Source organism: Delphinapterus leucas, chromosome 6 (assembly GCF_059928025.1).
Source record: "Delphinapterus leucas isolate spDelLeu-1000000601 "Yukka" chromosome 6, BTC_Dleu_Yukka2, whole genome shotgun sequence".
NCBI lineage: Eukaryota > Metazoa > Chordata > Mammalia > Artiodactyla > Monodontidae > Delphinapterus > Delphinapterus leucas.
The window spans coordinates 51,367,647-51,389,103 of NC_143134.1; the positions used below are offsets into that span (position 1 = coordinate 51,367,647).

General features: G+C 36.6%; 1 long non-coding RNA gene across 2 annotated transcripts in view; it reads left to right on the forward strand.

Moving 5' to 3' along the window:
• LOC149748939 (uncharacterized) overlaps window positions 1–21,457 on the forward strand; it is an 801,004-nt gene that overhangs the window by 514,184 nt on the left and 265,363 nt on the right. For both annotated transcript variants that reach the window (XR_016393539.1, XR_016393540.1), the window contains exon 3: window positions 6,917–6,987. This is a non-coding gene — a long non-coding RNA (uncharacterized LOC149748939). The remainder of the gene's footprint in view (window positions 1–6,916; window positions 6,988–21,457) is intronic.

A 21,457-nucleotide genomic window follows, 5' to 3' on the forward strand; every position in this document is an offset into this window, starting at 1 on the left:
TAATCATGAAAGTAAGATACCATTACTATCACTGTGAATAGCAAGAGACAGAGATCACCGGGGCCATCTTGTAGGCTGGCACCACTGGGGAGACTTAACAGTGCTTTACCTTTCTTTAGGCTACAGACCTCCCTCTCACCTCAGCTCAGGGTAAGTGAGCCAGTGGAAGGAAGGCAGGAAGCTTACTTTCATTTTTCTCAAAACTGGCGAGTCTGTCAGCCCTGTGTTACTTCTCCCTCAATTAAAGAAAAAAAAACAATGGCTTTTGGTTCTCAACTTAAAACTGGAAAATAATGTTTACATCTTAAACTCCCGTCCTTCAGGTCCTGACCCATAATGATAATCATACATACTTTCAAGAATTATTGTAAGGATTAAGTATATTACATATGATAAGAGTGCTCAAAAACTGTTCCCCTTTACACTTTTTCTTCTATGTGAAATGAAAGAAAAGGAGGGAGGGAGGAAACCATTAGTGTTCCTAGATATAGACAAAAGATTTTTTTAAATGAAGCTTTTAAAAGTAAACAAAAGTGTTGTAATGTGGTTATATCTTGTTTGTATTCTTGCAAGGAGGGATGCTTATTGCTGGAGAAGGTGTAAAAACTACCTGAGAAAGAAAATTTTTTTTAACAGGAAGCATCTTGCATTTTTCTGAAGGAACATGGAAATGAGGTGTCTGTATATAGGGTATGGACTGCTGTCATTCCTTGGAGATAAACCTAGGAGGTGGCTGTTTTATCAGAATCCAGAACACCTGCCATGGAGAGCAATGTGAAGATTTTTACACTTGCCCTCACATAAGGGGGGGAAAAGTGATGCCACTGAGGTAATCACCAGAAATACTCACCAAAGAGAATACAGCAGGTGACAGAAGATGTCGCCACAGGCTTTGGATTCTCTGGGGTCACAGCACTTAGACTGCTGGACCATGATCTTCAGCAATCGGATTTCTAGTCTCCAAATCATGTCTTTAAGGACCATGCAAATTACCAGTCGAGGACTTCAAATTTAAATTGTTGCCCTCTTTAATTTTAAGTGAAACCTTAAGTATATCATGCTTTCCATAGTAGTCATCTTGTTGTGTTTATTCAACAAAAATTTATGACTATCTTAGGAATTTTCCCCCTTATTTGCCCATGTCATTAGTCAGAGAATATTAGGAACAATTGAAAAACATGTTTCAGTACCACCTTACTTGAAATTGACCACTGTTTTTAGTACTGCTGTAAGTTTTATTCCCTACAAAACAGGAATATTGATCAATTCTACTTTGTCTGATTCCCATAAAAATTATGCTGCTTTGGGCTTCCCTGGTGGCGCAGTGGTTGAGAGTCCGCCTGCCGATGCAGGGGACATGGGTTCATGCCCCGGTCCGGGAAGATCTCACATGCTGTGGAGCGGCTGTGCCCGTGAGCCATGGCCGCTAAGCCTGCGCGCCCAGAGCCTGTGCTCCGCGACGGGAGAGGCCACAACAGTGAGAGGCCCGCGTACCGCAAAAAAAAAAAAAAAAAATTATGCTGCTTTTATAATTACATATTCTGCCTTGGAAAGTATATTTCTGACAGGGGGAAACTTCCATTTTGATGAAACACCAAAAATTAATAAATCCTCCACTTAAATTTTAAATATGTATTTATTGGAAGAATTTTTATAGAATAGTTTTTGGTCTCTATATTCAAACAGTATTTCTCCTCCACTAACCTCATATTTCCAGTGCTAAGGGTTGTAGGTAGTTTGTTTTCTCTGTAGGATCTCTGGTCCTGATGCATTCTCTCATAATACCAGAGGGCCATCAGAGAATTCCCAGAAGTCATTCCTCTACAGGGACAGCAACCAGGAATGTAACTATCCATGGCAGTGACTGCAAACTACATAAATCTATCTTATTTGATACAAAATAAATGTAATGGCTGCAACTCAACTTCCATTTAGCTGGACCCTCAAAATGCCCTCAACAACTCTAGTCACATGAAAACAATGAAAAGAAGTCAGAGTTGAGAGTAAAATAAAGCTAAAGGATTAAAAATTAAAAAAAATTTTCAAATACGCAATTCAGTTTAAACACATAACTAGATCCCTTCCAGGCATAGATCCTCCTCTGGGCAGTTATAATAATTACTTTTCAATGTAAAGTTTTTATTGAAGATAACTTTCCTTCCCCTCAAATTGTAAGTATATGGGGCTTTTTTTGGTTTTGTTTTTTGTGTTTTTTTTTGCGGTACGCGGGCCTCTCACTGTTGTGGCCTCTCCCATTGTGGAGCACAGGCTCCGGACGCGCAGGGTCCGGACACGCAGGCTCAGCGGCCATGGCTCACGGGCCCAGCAGCTCCGCGGCATGTGGGATCTTCCCGGACCGGGGCACGAACCCGTGTCCCCTGCATCGGCAGGTGGACTCTCAACCACTGCGCCACCAGGAAAGCCCGTAAGTATATGTTTTGATAAAGTTTCGTGTGTACACACTCTTGTTACTAGTACTCAGATAAAAAAACAGAACATAATCAGTGCCCCAGCAGGCCTCTTGTGCCTCCTCCCATCACTATCCCTCACAGTCCCTATTCTGACTTCTAAAATCCCAGATTAGGTTTACCTGGTTTTGAACTTTATATAAATCGATTCATACAATATGTACTCCTATGTCTGATTTCTTTAGTTCAATATCATTTGTGAGATTCACTTACATTGTTGCATATTGTAGTTCCTTCATTTTCATTGCTGTATAACCTTTAATCGTGTGAATGTGCCATAATTTATATACTTGTTCTATGATTGATAGGCATTTTGGAAGATTCCAGTTGAGTCTATTACTAATAGTGCTGCTGTGCATATTATTTTTTGTGTCTTAGTGTGTAGAATGAAGTTCTGATAGTTAGACATCTAGAGTGATAATTGCTGGCTCACAGAGTATTGTTGTTCAGCTTCAGAAGATACTGCCAAAAACTTTCCCAAAATGTTGTACTAATTTACACATATCTTGGCTGAAACTTGGTGATATCTGTCTTTTTCATTTTAGACATTCTGTAAGGTTTATTTATAGTAATACCAAAATGTTATAATTGGCATTTCAGTGATTACCAATGAAGTTTACCAACTTTTCATATGATTATTGGCCTTTTAGATATCCTCTTTTATAAAGTTATCTACTTAAGTCTTTTGGCTATGTTTTCTCTTTGTCATTGTCATATATTCATTACAGCGCTTTATATCTTATGGCTATACTTAGATTGGCTGCATCTTTTAAAGAAATACCTAAATGAAATAAGAAGTGTAGAAATTTTAAGTGCATGTGTGAAAAGAGTGAAAAGTTATGACTTAGATGGAAAGCAAGTGACTATGTTTAGTACTGTCACCTAGGAGATCATTTGCATTCTCATATCTTTTAAGAACTAGTTTTTTCTCGTTCTTATTTATAATCATTTAAAAATATATAGGTTATAAAAGATTATATGTAATGCTCTATAAAGACCTTACTCCAGTTAGAATATTGGGGGTTGTAAGCTTTTATTTTCTAAATTCTCAAATGCTTTGAAAGGAGCTTATTGTGAATGTACTTTTTTAAGCAGGAAATAATTCTTTTTTAAATTATGGTCTTTTTACTCTACCCACAATTCTTAATGGGTTTACTTTATTTGGTCAGATTTGACAAATTTTCATCATGATATTTGCAATGTCCATTATGTTTACGAATTCAGTCAAATTCTAAAACTAAAACACATTCCAGATTTCATGATGAGTTTTCCTTCACACTCTTTATAAGAGCTCTAATATTTGTCCAGTGTATTAGAATGTTTTCTGGCATAGTGCTAACAAAATTAATATTGCCGGAGTGTTAATATTTCTCGTTTCTCACTTTCCTTATGTTTCTCCTTTCTTCTAAATACTTACTCTGCACTACTCAAAAATATTCATTCCGTTAATTAAGTCACTAGACATAATCAAAAGTGAAAGAAGATATATTAAATACACTTCTCTGAGGGTAGAATAATTCAAACAAGCTCTCCTCGAAAGCACAGTATGAGCAGAGTATGGGAGAAAAAGATATACTTGTTTACAGCCCTGGTCTCCTAAAAACTATGAAAGGAAAAAATTATCAAGGTTTTGCCATAAATGATGAATCATCAACAATATTGTTATTTTTGTTTTCACAAATTTAAAATTCACACACAGTCATATCCAAAGATCTCAAAGATAATTTCCAGCTGGATATAATGAAACCCATGCTAAGAATATTAATCAAATTAAAGCCAAGATTCTGGGAATAATTTCTTTTATGCAGAAAGTTGCATTGCTGGTTTCTCCTCTTATATTAATATCAATAGTTTTATACAAAGCAGGAACTTAAAAAAAAAAAAGAGAGAGAGAGAGAACAAAGACTACAGATGATGTAAAGATGTGATGATTGCAGTTAATTTTTGTCTCCTGTCTGAGCGCTGGAAAAAAGACACCTCCTAGAACTGAAAATTGTTAACATTTAGATTACATATTCCTTCTTTTTAAGCTCATCTATAAGATGGTCAAAAGCAAGAGGCTTTCGTTAACACTGCAGGTTGGATTGTCTTAGGCTTTGAAAATGTGATTTAAATAGAGAAGGAATCATTATGGATGAGCATATTGGATTTTGCAAGTATTTGACTGTTTTGGTACTTCAAGCCTGAATGTTTTCCAACTCTCTGTACCATGGATGCTTCCCACACACTGAAATGTCTTACTGTTGTATTCAGAGTGAAGGAAACCAGGCAAGGAAGTCTATCTTCCAAAGAGAGTCCCTCTATATATAACATTCATTTAGCTGTCAAAACAGAAAAAGGCTGCCTGACAAATGTCTAAATATCAGAGTGTTCATGTAGGCTCATTGTCTGAGGTTTGTGTTTTAAATTTACATTTAAACGTGTTTATTATATTTATTGCTCATATAAAGATTTTCCCATTTTAGTTCTAAATGATGTGTGTACTATTTTTTTGCGGTTATGAAAAGTCACATTTTCTGTGGTAAAGGTGAATTAGCTGTCTTTAGTAGAGCTTTATATATCAGGAGGCAGAAAAATATATGAAAAAGAGTTTTTATATTATTTGACTCATCCTTTAGTAAGACTTCATAAAAAATACAAATATGGCACACTATTCTTTCTTTTTTCCAGATTATTATCACAGATAGAACCGTTAAAGGTCTATCTATCTTCCTCTGCTCCAAATAAAATTAAGTATTGTACTTTTAAGTCTATAAACTTTGCTTGGAATAGAGTTGGGACTTAAAAGGTATGCTAGAATCTTCTAAAGGCTTCAGGTGCATTCAAATTCTGCACATATACAAACTCAGGGAAAAACGTACGATAAGCAAGGTTAGGTTTTGGAGTCCTGTTGTCTCTCTTCCTGTGCCTTTTTCATTTCTCTTCTAGGGTCTCTTCCTTCTGGATGCCCAATAATCCATTCCCATGTTAGTTGCTTTCTTCCTTGAAGGAAAGCTTTATGATTGATCAATTCTTTCAAATAAGGATATAATGATTTTTTTTTTCCATCTTGACGATTCCTTGTGCTATTTGGATTTAAATAAAATTTTCTGGAGAATGTGTGCTTAACCCAAAGAAGTACAGTTTTAATGTCTGGATTCTGATGTCCTATTTGTCTTCTCACTTTATCTTTATTTTTTGGCTGGCCAGGTCCCAGGGCCTAGGAAACCTTCCAGAGTGGTCTCTAGCTTTGGAGGCAGGGCGTGCTCCTGAAGAGGAAGGGGCTGTGACTGAGGGAGTGGATGCTGCTCTCTGGATTCCAATGTCCTTCCTTCCTTCTTTCCTTCCTTCCTAAGACAGAGCAAACTGGGCTCTTGTGTGGGCTATAGAGTATAGGTTAAAGGATCTTAGTGAAGGCTAAGTTGAAAGCATTAAACACAAATAAGGCAAGAACTTGACTGGGTGGTGATAGCTCAGGCTCTGAACAAAAAAAGTAATAAAAGAGGGAGGCTTGGAGCTTGTGTACAGTTTTAAGACACAGTTTCCGAGAAGACTTCAAAGACTGGAGTCAAACAGTGAACACTGTAGATAGAGTTCTCTGGTCCCTAGGCTAGTAGCATCTGGAAAGAATCCATTGTTATATTGTCCTAACCAAGTGCTTTAGAGATTGGCAGAATTAAAACAGCACGAAGCTCTCAGTCCTGACCCACATAGTGTGAACAGCTTCTCCTTATAGCTTTTAAAGATCCTGACTATATTTGGTTCTTCTGGAAATGGAACCTATTTGGGGCACAGGGCAACACTGAGGAGATGCTAAAACGTTCTCCTAATTTTTCCCATATCTGCCAGGGATGGTCAAGGGACCTAATCAGAGAACCCTTGAAAATCGCAGGTACCTTTCCATTTAAAGTACCTGTTACTGAACGTAAATTCGTGTGCCTGACGCACAGTGAGGCCAAACAAAAATGTCAGTTTGGAGCAGAGAAGGGTTTATTGCAGGGCCATGCGAGGAGACGGGTGTCTCATGCTCAAAATACCCGGAACTCTCCGAAGGGTTTCAGCAAAGCATTTTTAAAAGCCAGGTGAGGGGGGAAGGAGTGTCCCAGGGTATGTGATCAGCTCACACACAATTCTCTTGATTGGTTGATGGTGAGGTAACAGGGCAGTTAATATTATCAATCCTTAGAAGCCGGTAGTTCTGGGGATTCATGATCATCAAGTAATGAATTTCTTCCATTTGGCGGTGGATTTAGCATCTGTAAAACAACTCAGGAAGTGTGCAGATACTATTACCTACGTACTTCAGAGGGGAGCTACAGCAGATGATATGGGGGAGGTACCTGTCCTGGGAAGGCCTCATAGGGCCCTGCTAGGTTACACACCCACGTTTCCGCGGTGCAACTTACTTATTTATAAGTTCATTCATTCATTTATACATTGAAATAAAATTTATTTTACTTGTACCCTAGGAGATGGGATTCAGTGTTCAAGAAGATAAACAAGGTCCCTGCTCTCCTAGAAGGATCTGGACAATGAATGAGTAAGTAATTTATACCACTCAATTCTCACTTTTAATGAAAAGTCCTTATTTCAGCAGGTTTGTTTATTGATAATGAAGGACCTAAGATTTGTGAAAGGGTATATCCAAAATAATTTATTCATAAATATTCAATAATATCTTATAACTGACAACACTAGATACATCAAAAATTATAGAGAATGCTCAATAAATGCATGCAGCTTTAGAAGGGGTCAATCTTTAGATTACCCATCCTTTGTCTAATGCAATCAGATATAATATTTAGGAATTTGTATCTGTATGTAGGTACCTGAGTTAAGAATCAAGAGTAAAGGAGACAACTTGACTGTTTTATTAATTTGCATTTTTATCAAGACCACTTATTATGTGGAGATTTTATCTTTTCATGTCATTGCATTTAAAAATAAAAGGTTATTGTAAAATCTGGCATCATAAGGCATGTATCAAAGTATCTTCAAGGAAATTCCAAGTCATTTGTGAATCAAAGGCAGGTCTTTTCGTAAGTATGGTGGCAACTTGTGGCAGTATTGAATTTTAATGCAGAGTACTTGCCTATCTTATCAGAAAGGTGGGATTCTTTACGAAAAAGAAAGCTACTCTAAATATCAATACATGACGTGATTATGTGATTAGGCCTTAGACACTGACATCTTTAAACCATGTTCTAGCTAGGTAAAGTTAGTTGTTTACTGAGCATACACTATGTTCATTGTGTGGCCATGTAATACATAGATGGATAAGATATGAATCATCCACTTAAGAAGGCTTTAACAAGGTTTATATTGGCTTCCTTCATTCCAGGTAAGTTGATATAAGTATTCCGACCTTCCATATTACCATACTTGTCGTAGTGCCTTGCTTCTACGATCTTGCTTAGCCAGTATTTTTGATTGAGTGGAAAGTGAGTGTAGGGAGTGATGATACAGTCATAACTTAATGGGCTAGTTCTTCCTCAGGAGGGAGATACTAATATATGCTCTTTGAGACCGATGGAGATGATATACTGTACCCTCAAGCCCTCTACCATTTCAGCCAAGTTTTCATCTCTGGAGGAAGAATTGTAGGACAAGCATAACAGCCTGAATGGTGTCACTGCAGGTTGCTAGATAAAGTGCTTGTGCCATCTCTTCCTCTAATGATTTTTCTGCAAAGGCACCTCCGTTGCATCACTGCCAGATAGAAAGTTTACTCGTGGCTCCTCTCCAGTTTGAGCCAGGCCATGCTTCCTCTGAGGGCCATACAGTTCAGGCTAGCTGGTTAATTAACAAGCTCTTTAATAAACACCTACTCTGTGTGGAACACTCTGTGCAGTTCTGCTCTCTACCTATACAAAACCTACTCACACATCACAGCTCAGCTCCAGGCTCTGCTCCTTTGCCTCCTCTACTGATTCTAACCTATGTTGATATACCCTGTGGAAACGATCATCTGAACCATTTGGCATTTTAATATTTTTTTATCATTTGATTTTTTATTGATATCTAAGTGTACACTTTAATTTCTAAGCACAAAGACGTTATTTTTCTATTGTTACTTATTATAGTTGAAGATTACTTTGTGACTAATTTATTGTTACTTAAAATACTGTTTCCCAAAAGTGTTTCAGGAAATGCTAGTCCTTAGAAAACTTCTGGGAAAAAGGGCAGGTGGTGGTGTGAGACGGTCGAATAAGTTTGTGAAAAGCTGTACACCATTTCTTCCCTCTTAAAAATTCATTGAAGACAGTTCAAACTTTGCAAATTCATGTGTTAAAGATAAAATTTTAACTCGGTTTTCCCTAAATTTAACCAATTCCTTGTTTAATGAGATCAGATATAATCTTCAGGAATTACGTCTTTATTTAGATATCTGAAGTAAGAATTCACTATTAGAGACAGAAGTTTAAACTTGGTGTGGTTTGTTTTTATGGTGACAGTCAAATACCTTTTACCTTTTTTACCAGTCAAATACCTTTTTTACCTTTTTATATATATAAAATATACCTTATGGGTATATTTTCAAACGAAAGCCCCTCCCCTGTCCCTTTACTGAACACCATTTAACATCCCTCAAAACCAGCACTCTACAGAATAATTTTTGGGAAATACATTTTTCCATTGTAGGCAATAGTTACGGCTAGTGGTATAATCAAAGTAGATGCTACATCTGAGAGGTAGCATCTGTTTGGCTCGTGGCTGTGGTGAGGAATATCCTAGATGTCCAGAAACTTTGTACAGGCAGGGGTTAAGTTCTCTTACTTAGCCTTTGAAGCTGTGATATAAGTGATACAAGAAAAGCAGGTGTAACATCTGTCACCCCAGTGGTAGTCAAGGTCCATTCAGTTGATCAGATTATCTCTGTCACTAAATAGAGAAGGACTGTCATTTGGTCAAAACTGTCTAAAGCTCAGCTCCCATGCTAGAGTCTTCCAATAAGCTCAGGAGACATTAAACCAGACAGTTTCCTTGTCATCAGACTTGAAACTACAAGGAAGTCCATAGCATTATTTAGTTGCACAGGGTACATTTTATGAAATACTGTGCCTGAAAAGTCAGAAGGAGGAAAATCACTCCAACAGAAGTAGTGTTTCTATGTTTTCTCACATAGGAAGTGGTGTTTTCTAAGTTTTCAGATAAATGGCTACAGAGTTTAGGAAAATGTTCAGGAATTGATGCTATGTCTTGTTTTTGGCAATGTCAGAGAGTTTTGCCAGGTTTCTCCATTGTAAAATTTCAAATTTTTCATTTGAAAGTAGTAAATATGTCGTAAGAGATACTTTGAGACTATGCAAATATTTTGTTTCTCATCATACTTTGACCCAGTAATTTTAGCATTAGTTGATGACTCCTGCCTACAGTACCTATTACTAAAATGTTCACCAAATGGCAAATTTCTATCATTCCTCCTACATTTATTAATTGCAATCCTAGTATAAGGAAGAGCTACCCCTTTTACCCCATTTATTTGTTTATGTATTTAATTACTTACTTGTATCAATATAGACTCATGGAGATTTATTTTATTTGATGTGCTATTATCCATTGCTTATTACTGTTTAGTTTTTTTCCTTAACTTGTCTCAGCTTCAGCTTTTGGAAACATCTTTAAGTTGGCTTTTGTGACCTTCATCCTTTTTTTGTTTTAACACTTCCTTACTTTTCAGAACTCTAAGATATTCCAAGCTCATCTTGTACTTCCTCAGTAATTTCCCAGCCCTAGAATCAGCAATTTTTCAAGTGTTTTTGTTTCTTTTGGGGAATTGTTTATAGAAACCAAGATCTAGGCATAGAGTGTTCTCATTGCTACTGGGACGTCATTGCTGTTATGCCATCTCAGTGAACACGGCTAGAGAATATTTGTATGTATAGTAACCCTTGTATATATACATCTACATCTATTTCCTAACAATTCACATTATTTCTAATAAAATCCATCAGTTCCAACTGATATTTCCAATTCCAATCTAACATCACCTAGTTTATTCTAGCCTTCTCCTTTCCTTATTTGTAACTCCTTTCTCTGATAGTGAGAAACCTGTGTCTCATTATCCACAATCTATTACTATCAGATACACTGACATACGATAGTCACAGAATTGCTAATTCATACTCCAGTGAAATCAAATTTTCCAACTGAAGCATTATATTTGTGTATAGTTCTTTTTTTCTTTAGGCTTATAGTATCTTGTGAAAATACTTTTTTTTTTTATGGAGTTATTTAGTCTATTTTTCTCTGACCCCTGCAGTGGGACTATTTATTCATTTGTAATAGGATTAGGTTTATTTGTTATTTTTGTATTCCATTTTCAGTCCTTCCCCTATATCCAGTTTGAATTTAATTATTTATTGCTTCTGTTTATAAAATATTGCTATGATTCTAAGATGCAGAACTATACATACAGGTACACTCAAAGAAGTTTCTCTTCCTCTCCTTCTTTTCTGATCCACTTCTGTTCTCATTCCCCTATCCTTTCCACTCTATTCCCACCACCCCAGAGGTAACCCATCTCATTTGTTTCTGAATTTTTTTACCTGAATTACTTTTTGCACTAATGAGCAGATATATTGATATTTTCTTACTTGTCTTTCTTTATGAAAGGCTGTATGCTATATTCTTTTGTACTTGCCTTTTGCACTTAAAAATCCAACCTGAAAATTACTCCATGTCAGTAATAGAGATCTTCCTCATTCATTCTTACAGCTGTATATGGAGCACCTAACATTTTTAAGGGTCTGTACATACAAACTGATGAGAACGACTAATTGTATTCATTGATTGTGATGACTACTTATATTCAAATCAAAATAAAATACCCCATGACTTGCCACCTGAATTTTTATCTCATCCCTGGCTTCATGAGTCAGAAAACATACATATGTCTAACTTAATTTCATGCACATGCTCTGGCTGGTGCTTATCACTCTCTTCCTTCCCGTTTCTTCTTGCTCCAGTTGGCTTTTGCTTCCTCTTGTGGTCTCATGTTTGAAATGAGTCATTAGTTTCTGTTCTCCCATTCTCTGTCTTGCCTCCAGGCACCTTACATCAATATCGGTTCTACCTTGGCAACACCACAACTCCTGGCCTGTGTGTCAGTTTCACTGTAAACTCCCCTGGTCATGGTGGTCTTGCTTTTATAACCAGACCTAGTCTAGCTGAGTCTAATCCAGCTAACTCTACTCCAGATTTTTCTTTCGTCTCTGACTTCTCTGCGGCCCTCACTCACTCTTAGGCAAAATACCTGGGATACTGTCCAATTTGCAGAATAAGGCTTGGCTTTAAATTTTAGCACTTTTTTTTTTTTTTAAAGAGGCTTACTTCTTTTTACTATATCTTTGCAATGCTTTTACTCTATTCATTTAGGACACTGTTAAACAGTTCCCTCATGAAATTCATCCATTATAGTAAATGTTTTCACTTCATGGAAACCTACTGAAATGGAAAGTATTTTGAAAATAAATGAAACCTATTTTTGAAGACTATGCATGACCAGATTTAGCAAATGTTGATAGCTTGGAAATTCCTGATACTTTAAAGGAAGAGGGGGAAAAAAAATACAGTTCTGTGCTAGAAAGTTTTTAGCCTGCACATGTAACTTTATTTTTATAGATGTAGTGATTAAAATCTTGATTAATTGTTCCAGGAAGTCTAACTCATAAAAAACAAACTTTCCTATTATCCAAATAAGTGCACACACGAATCAAAATGCAGGAATGCTATCTCTGTGTTTAACTGTCTTCTCACTAAAATGTTATGAGATTCTGTTCATTCCCTTTTTCTGTTGATACACATAACAGTTTAGACATCTGGATTTGAGCTATATGAAAAGCAGGGGACAGCCATTAGAAGGAATAAGTAGAAAACATGTGCAGTGAATATTTGTGATAAAACAAGCCATTTCATTATCCACATGCAGTTGGAGACTTTTTTCTACTTTCTCATCTTTGGCAGAAATCAATTTAACTCTCACATCAATAGAACATCTCCTAGATGAACCCCTGAGGTGGGTCTATAAAGGGTATCTGATTTTTTCATTAATGCAAAGCTATTATAGCCATAAATAGGGCTTAACAGCCTTCAACATTCATTGCAGAAGGGCTCCTCTAGCAAAGTTGTATACAGAGAAAAAGAACAATTTCCTATAAATTCTGGCATTTAAAGGTGGGAAGTGATCTGAAAATTGTATGATGGAAATGTAGGTTCTAAGGATGAAAATAGGACAATAGTGGTCAGATCTGAAGAATTCACTTTTTTTTCCAGATCAGGTTTAATTTGGCTTATACTATAAATAGATACACACCCTTGATACTCTAAAAATACACTGTGTATATTTACTTGCCACAGATGTCTGATGAATCACTGTACAATATGTTTGAGATAGGTGAAAATGATTTGAACATCTAATGGAATAGCAACTAAATATAGTACTTTAAAATAAATTACAGAGGTTAAACATCCTGAGACATTTTAAGGTTAGCTCTGCCTAATTGATAAACAGGGTATTCATTTGTCTTTTTTCTCTGCATTTCTCATTTTTTGAGATCAGATAGCTTGTTCTACCAAATAGTTTCTGAGATATCCCATCTTCTTTCTAAATGCTCCTTTTTTTTTTGAGACAAAGAGTTAAGAGGAGTAACAGGTTAGTGTGAAATGTGCAGGTTAACATATTAACTAACTAATAAAACCTAGACGTTATGTTAGGTGTTGGAAATATAATAGTAAAAAAACATGGGCCTTGCCCTCACAGAGCCTATAGCCTATTATAGTCCAAGTAAGAACATATATATGTGTGTGTGCGTGTGTATATATATATATATATATATATATATATATATATATATATATATACAGGTTGTTAAAGAGCTATGAGGGGCAGCAGTAGGATGCCAAGAAGATAACAAGTGGATGAAGTGATCAACTCCCATAGGTAGGTAGTCATGAAAGAATTCCCTCCTGAAGTTTGAAGAGAAAACCATATGAAAGCTAGCAGAAGAATACCCTAGATAGAGAAAAGAGTTTGGCATGTCCAGGGATCTGAAAAGAGGCCAATGTAGCTAGAGTACAGTGTAGAGAAGTTCAGATAGGAAACAAAAAAGTGGAAGTTGAGAAATTGGAGTTTTCAGTGACGAAGCTGAATGGCAAAAGCAGATGGCACGTGGAGGGATGGGGATTTGTAGTCAGAGGTAGAAAGAGTAAAGTTTAAACTTTCAGATGTATAGCAGCTCTAGATGATTGCAAAGTTTGCAGTGCTACCTAGCAGATCTGGGGGATGAAGTAGCAACATTGTGAGAGTTATAGAATGAAAAGATGTCAAGGAATGTTAAGAGAAGGCTGTTAAGGGGTCCTCATGGCCTTTGAGACCAGGCTAAGTATTATAGAAAGCAAGACTCTTTTAACATATGGGAAGTATACATTTTGTTATTATGCTAAATTCAAATCTCTATGATTAGAACATTTTTACTAGTTTTTAAATGGGCAAAACTTATTCAAAACATTAAGGATGTTCAGTTTTCTTCACGTACATATGGGATAGTGAGAAATTTGTTGTACTTTGACTGAAACTGTCATTTTTACATTCAGCAACCAATTGTCTGTATTGTAGCAGAAACAAATAATCCAGTCATTAAAATAATCAGAGGCAGTGATTCTCAAACTTGCCTGAGTGTAAGGATCACCTAGGATGCTTGTGAAAAGTGAAAACTCCTGGGTCTCATCCCAGATTTACTGACTCACAATCTTCTGTAACAGTGTTTGGAAATTTTCATTTTTAATAAGTACCCTAAATAATTCTTAAGATCAGAAAAGACTGTGAAAAGCTGCTGTAGTGGAAATACAACATGCTATGAATGAGGAAATATGAGTTCTAGGCCATTTCTCTGCTAACCAGCTTTTGATCCAATTACTTAATCTTTCTTGGTCCTCAGTTTCCTTTTCCACAAAATGATTATTTTGAGGCTCATCCATAAAAATTTCCTAGCATCAGCACTTCCATCTATGGTCTGTATAGGAAATTTTCCATATACATTAAGTTAATAGTTTAAGTCTTGTAACTTCAGGGAACATTTAAGAAAACAGCAAATTACACGTGATTTGCTGAAGATTCCATGAAATTAATAAGAAGGCATTTTTCTTATTTTCTGGTATTTTCAAGGACTGGCCACCTTACCATACCTTTGTGGAAATAATCTAAGAGATTTTCTGGCTCTCTTCTTTTGAATCTCCTTAGAAGTTTTCATTGAAATAGCTAATCAAAAGAAAAAACAACTCAGTAAAAATAACAGTCTTAAACCCAAAATATATTTATTAAAATAACTATTCTTATAGTCAAAGGAAACCATGACAGACAGCAAAAGAAATATAATTTTTAACAATAATGTTTTATATTAAAACATGTTTTATGTTTTAGATTTAAAAGGCGTGTGTACCACTAGTAATATAATATAGCTCCTTAGATATCTAGTACAGTGTTTTTAAAGCTGTGGGTTGCAGTGTATTAGTGGATAGGAACCAAAAATGTTTTTGCAGATTAAATTGAACACAATAAAAATATCAAACACATATAGTAGGTTAAGTATTATTTTGTGAACGTTCTTCTTCAGGTATATACTCATATACATAGACATATTTTTGTATATATGCATATCCATAAACACATGAGGTTTTATACAAAATGAATTTCTCGCTGTGGTCATACATGTATAATATGCATTATTTACTGCTATATTACAAATAATTAATGAGTTTTGGATATTAAGTTAGACCTGTGAATACTGTGCCTGAAAACATGAGGGAAAAAATATACCTCAGGCGCCTGTGAAATATGAGCATGAACTCAGTGAGCTCTGACTTATATCTCATTTCTAAGTACTCACTCCACACAGTTAGTGTTCTGTCTCCAGATATCCAGGTACGAAGGCCCAATAACATTGATGCTTGGCACCAGAATCTAAATGAAGCACAGTGTTATAAGGGAAAGTCAACCCTGTTCAAAAATCATACTCAACGCTCTTTACTACCTACCTCACAGGTAGATTGAAATGTCAGTGTCCATTATTTGCTGTAAACTTCTTGAGATCAGAGACCCTGGCTTCTGTTCAAGACAAAATCAGTTTATTTTCATTGGTATGAGGAAAACCTGAGGATTTCAACTGGATTTACTAATTTTCTTTCAATAAGTAGTTATATTTTAAAAAGAAGAATTGACTGTAGCTCTTTAATTTGGCATTTACAAGTGTTTATGAATTTGAGGAATATATTTAGATGAAAAACGATTTGGCTTCCTTGCATGTCTTTTCCCTGAACCTGATACATACAGCCCTATGTCAGGTCCAGAACACATGACAAAAAAGCAAGTTGTTGGGCCTCCAGTGACAACATGGAATTTGAAGTTCTAAGAGCTAGATGTTCATTGAAAAATTGAACTGCAACATGCCAAGGTCAGAGAGTGACGTTTTCATAAATTAATGCTATCAGAAGCTGCTGGAATTTTCACAATTGTCTTATTTGAAACCAGCAGACATTTCAGTAGAGGTCATGCTGATTATGCTGGGGGTAAATCTGAAGACTTCCAATGCATGTAAGAATTTTATCTGAATACATAGTGATAAAACTCAAATATAGATATATATTTATGCTTAAGAAAAACCCTATATTTGTATGCTTAGTGCCCCTTAGTTGCTCTAAAATATGTTTCTCTTTTTATGTACTTAAACTTACATATCGCTTTTGGTAGTTTTTATCTAGAAGTAACAAAAATCTTAAACTATAAGTTTCAGTTTGATAGACGTAGATTTGAATTGCAACTAGACAATGGAATAAGAAATGATAAAACTACAGTGAGGAAGTGACAGAGGCTAACAGAAAGAGAAGGAGAACTAATTTTCCACTTACTTTGACTATGTAATAATTTCTGAACAGTTCATACCTGGGTGAACCCTGAACACAGGAATTGATTGGGAATTATTAAATATTTATTTCACATTTTTCATTTGCCATTAGGTCATTGGGTATAGGTCATACATGAAGAATATTCTGAAACCGTAATAAGGATTATGATTCTAAATATTCTATTAAACATTTCGTTATGTTAAAAAAAATATATGGGAAACCAGGACAACTCCTCTGAGACATGCGATGAAGCCTCTAAGTGGGAAATCAGAATAGGAAATCTTAATATGCCTGTGATTTTTCTAATCATGTCTTTATCTACCGGAACTCATATTATCTCACTTAACTCACTTCCCTCCCCTTTAAACCTTTGCAAGATGGGTTTTAAAGGAAGTGATCAATTCCAGTTCATCATCCCTGAACGGAGCTGAAGTTTCACTGGCAAGAAGGAGTTAGGGTGGTAGTTTCCAGCCTTTCTAGCAGCAAACCTACTGCCCATTTCCCTGAAATACAAAACAATAATGGGAACAAGAAGTTAGAATTTTACTTACTGACAGTGTAAGATTCCGCGGGAGCAGAGATCAGTGTCTGCTGACCTGCCAGAGGACAGACTGCCTGTGGGTTGCTCCCATCCCTGCCCCATCCCTGGCCAGGGAGCCTCAGAGTGGTTGCCACAAGGACCCTCAGCCCTGCTGGAGGCCATGAACGCGCCTTTCACTTTCTTAGGGAGTAGCACTATCTGTACACTAAAATAGAAAACAACAGACAGAGATGATAACCACCACACTGTCACAAAGTAATTTAAATTAAATTTAAAAATACGCAAACAAATCAGACAGCACATTCCCTGGGAATGGAATGTGAAGCACATTTGCACTCGCAGATACTCCCCATTTAGTCCTGTTAGCAAGTATGTCTGTCCTAGCCTTCATTCTATGGACTTCAATTACTATATTTTTCTAAATATGAATAATCTTTCTCCTTAAGTCATATTCTGATGGATAGCTCTGTTTTGACACCCCTTCGTCTCATCTCTAGACAGATGCCTCTCGCTTGTGAGGTGGTGGAAAAAAAATTTTTTTTCAAGTCAGTGCTGTTAAAGCAGACAGTGCTCCTCTTGCACCCTCCCCTGAAACCTCTAAATCTCTAAGCAACAATAGGCTCAGCTGACAGTCCTGATCTGAGATGTTTAAGAGGATTTTAGAAGAGATTTGGCTTTTGTTTGTTGTTTGTTGATATCTGGAATAACGGGAGAGTATTATTTCTAGTCTTTCAAACAGAAGGTTTCAGAGCTTGCTTTGAGAGTAGGTCTGGTGATTGGGATGCTTCCATCTCATCCCACTCATTGGATCATCACTAATGTTACACTGCAGAGCTGGCCAAATGGTGGTATATTTCTCAGTAGCAAGTAAATAAAGGGAGGTAAATGACCAATAATTTATTCTACACTGTTATAAGTAACTCAAATGACCTAGAAGAAACGAATGTGTCTCTATTATTACCACATGCTGTAAAAAGATAAAGGTATATGGAAATAATTATTTTCAATTGCATAAAGAAAAATGTATATATCAATGCCTTTATATTTCATATATGTATAACATTTCATCCATTGAAAAACAGTAATGGACCCAAAACTTAACGTGTCATGTGGGTCATGAGATAGTTCATGAGATTATGGATCTGGGGGAATATGTTCAGTGATTTGTCCAAAGTTAGCTAGAATTAACAGCGCAAGCAAAGAGGTATTGTTACCTCTTTCACTTAGCTACAGCTAAAATACTGAGTAATAACACTCAAACAGTTTAGGGGTATCCAAACAGTGTTGTCCTTGAAAGGTAAGAACTAGCCTCTACTCTTTGCTTTCTCAATAGCTTGTGGAAAAAATTGAAATTAGATCTTCCACACTTTAGTAGGGGAGCACTGCGTTGAGAAAGTTTTAAAGATTGAATCCAAATTCAACCTTAGCAAGGAAGAAAGTGGGATTAGTGATATCTGCATAGGTACTGAAGGGGGAGGGAGTACCAGCCCTTGTGTCACTTACTTGCCATCTCTTATTGCCGTATTATTGCCAACACATTGCTTATCCATTTCATCATTCAGCTATCTATCCATCTACTTTAAAATGGCATATTGAACTTCAACTGTATGAACTTCTGGGCTATATCCTAGGAAATTAGAATCTATGTTCTAGCCAAAATACACTCAAGAAAAATTAAAACCTAATATTACGCAGGACCAGCCTCTAATTTCCTTTCTACTCTGTGTGGCCACTATTTCAGATGCATGCTTTTCAGATATCCTCTTTTCACTCCATTATTCTCTTTTGAGGTACACAGTCTTCTCCCACTTCTTATTCTTTGCTTCTCCACAATCTCATGCAAATACTTTTCTCTCAGTCTGTAAATAATTACTCGTGAGCTCTTTGATGTCGTTTCCATTTAACTAAAAAGTGGTGACTGGGTGATGGTATCTGCTCAGTGTCCTCAGGGATGCTGAGGTAATTAACTCCACCTACTACACTGGCCACATTTTTGCCTATTGCTAAGGCCTCAGTGTTTTTTGTTTTTCTGTTGTTGTTGTTTTAATATTTTCTAGCTGCTTCCTCATCAATTGCCTGTTGGTCAAACTTCCCCTTTAACTTACTGCTGTCTCAGGTTTCATCATGGGGAGAATCTAATGATACAGGATATGATTAGAAATGTGGACAATTTTTTTTTAATTCTCTTATTCTTTCTTTCTTTCTCCTGTCTTTGTTTTTGTTTGTTTTTTTGCTTAAGATTGAAGTTGCTTTGGGACTAGAAAAACATCATGTAGAATCAGTTCCCTAAATTCAAAAAGGTTTTAAAGTGCTTAGTCAACACTATAGTATTTTCTCCCAAGTCTTGTTTCATTGTAGCCTAAATTCTACTGATTAGGTGGATTGTTGTTTCTTCTTGGTGAATCTCTCTCTAAATCTGGATACTTCCTGCAGATATGATCAAACTAAGCCACTGTTTATCACTATTTGAACTCCAAAGTCCTCTTATTTTCCTAATATTTGAAAAATTAGCCTTGGTAAAAATAAATTCAGTAGTAACTTCATTTTTAATAATCAAGAATTTGTATAAGTTAACAGCTGAAAAATAACTGTTGGTCACCTCTGGATTCATTTTTTATTTAACAAATATTTATTGAGCACCTATATTATCCTAGATAGTATAAAATGATAAATCTGATATGGGCTCTATTTCTTTGTATCTTACAGACTGGCAGAATAGATAAACAAAATGTAGTATTAAAATGGAACTTACAGATTAGTGGAAAATTTAATAAAATATAGTCAAGGCTAATTGTCAACATTCTGAAGTAAGTGAATAGAGCAAAGGGATGGACAGCAAAGATGGTTGTCATCTAGGAAAACCTTGATGGAAAGAATATTTAACTTGAGATCTAAATGATTGTTTTTAATCATGACAAGTCACACAGAGCAGAGGAAGAATACATTCCAATTAGATAGAAATGAATGTTCAAAATCTCTAAAGCAGGAAACAATTTGACAAGCTCCAAGAATTAAAGAGGCCAGCATGGCTAGAGTGTATTATAAAAGTAGGTAATAAAAATAGATGAGTCTTAAGAAGTACGCAGGAGCCAGGGATTATCAGAAATTTGTAGGCTATGATAAGAGTTTTAGATTTTATTGGAAGCATAATGGGACGCCACTGTAGGGTTTTATGCAGAGAAACAGCATGCTCATATTCATGCTTGCAAAAAGTCACACTGGTGGGCTTCCCTGGTGGCGCAGTGGTTGAGAGTCCGCCTGCCGATGCAGGGGACACGGATTCGTGCCCCAGTCCGGGAAGATCCCACATGCTGCGGAGCGGCTGGGCCCGTAAGCCATGGCCGCTGAGCCTGCGCGTCTGGAGCCTGTGCTCCGCAACGGGAGAGGCCACAGCAGTGAGAGGCCCGCGTACCGCAAAACAAAAACAAAAAGTCACACTGGTGGCTCTGTGCAGAAGGGATTTGATAGGGTAAATATTGAGACCAGCAAAGCAGTTGCAGCATAGGCCAGATGATAGAGGGTAGTGCTTTGGACTAATCTGTGGTCAGAGGAGATGCTGAGAAAAACCAAGATTTTTTAGAGGAAGAAATGAACAACTGGAGATGGATCTAGTACCAGGGGTGGGAATGATAGGGAAGAAGAAGGAATCAAAGAAGACAGCTGGCTTAAACCACAAGATGGATGGTGGGACTAATTGCTGAGATGGAGAAGCCTGGGAGCAAAACAGGTTAGGAGAGCAGGGCAGTGTAAGAGTTCCATTTTGAAAATATTGTTGGACACACCTGTGAGATAGTCAAGAAAACGCATCAGGTGAGAATCAATGTATGAAGCTGGAACTCAGAAGCTGGAACTCAGAGTAGAATTTTGGGGTTGAGAGATAAATTTGGAAAGCACTAGCACAGAAAAAAAATAAGGTTATTGGATTGGATGAAATATTTAATGAAAACATAGAGAAGAAGAAAGGATATAGGAATCCAGCATAATCTGAGGGCTTGTAAGTTTAGAGTTTACAACTGTAATGGCAGTACATGTTCAAGTTCCTACAATGTGCTAGGCACTTTATATATTTTAAGTTTTTAAAATACTGGTTCATAGTTGAATTTATTAAATACTACTTGATTGAATGAATGTACAGCCTTCACTAGAACAAATATCTCTTTGAAATATGGTAGAACTTGTCCTCATCTCAGCTGAAGTGCCAAAACTAGACATTGATTATAGGTGCATACCTGTCTGAGAGGCTAAACCATATCGAGAACCTTCATCAAGGGATTTGAACTGGGAAACTGATTCACTGTCCTGTATATAAGAGGGCAGCATGATCGGAGAGAAGACTGGGGATATGAACATCTTGGAAGAGTCTAACAGAGAGTGTTTTCCTGAGGTTCCCGCTCCCTACATATTCTAAGTAAAAGTTCCTCAGAAGAGCCACAGCTAGATCCTGTGAGTAGTCCACAGAATGGAAACTGATGTTCAGCCTGAAGCAGAATACTCTAACTGCAGAAACTGATATTCTTAGTGTATGCTTCGACAGGTGGAGTGTGGTGAGACGCTTGGTGTTTGTGGG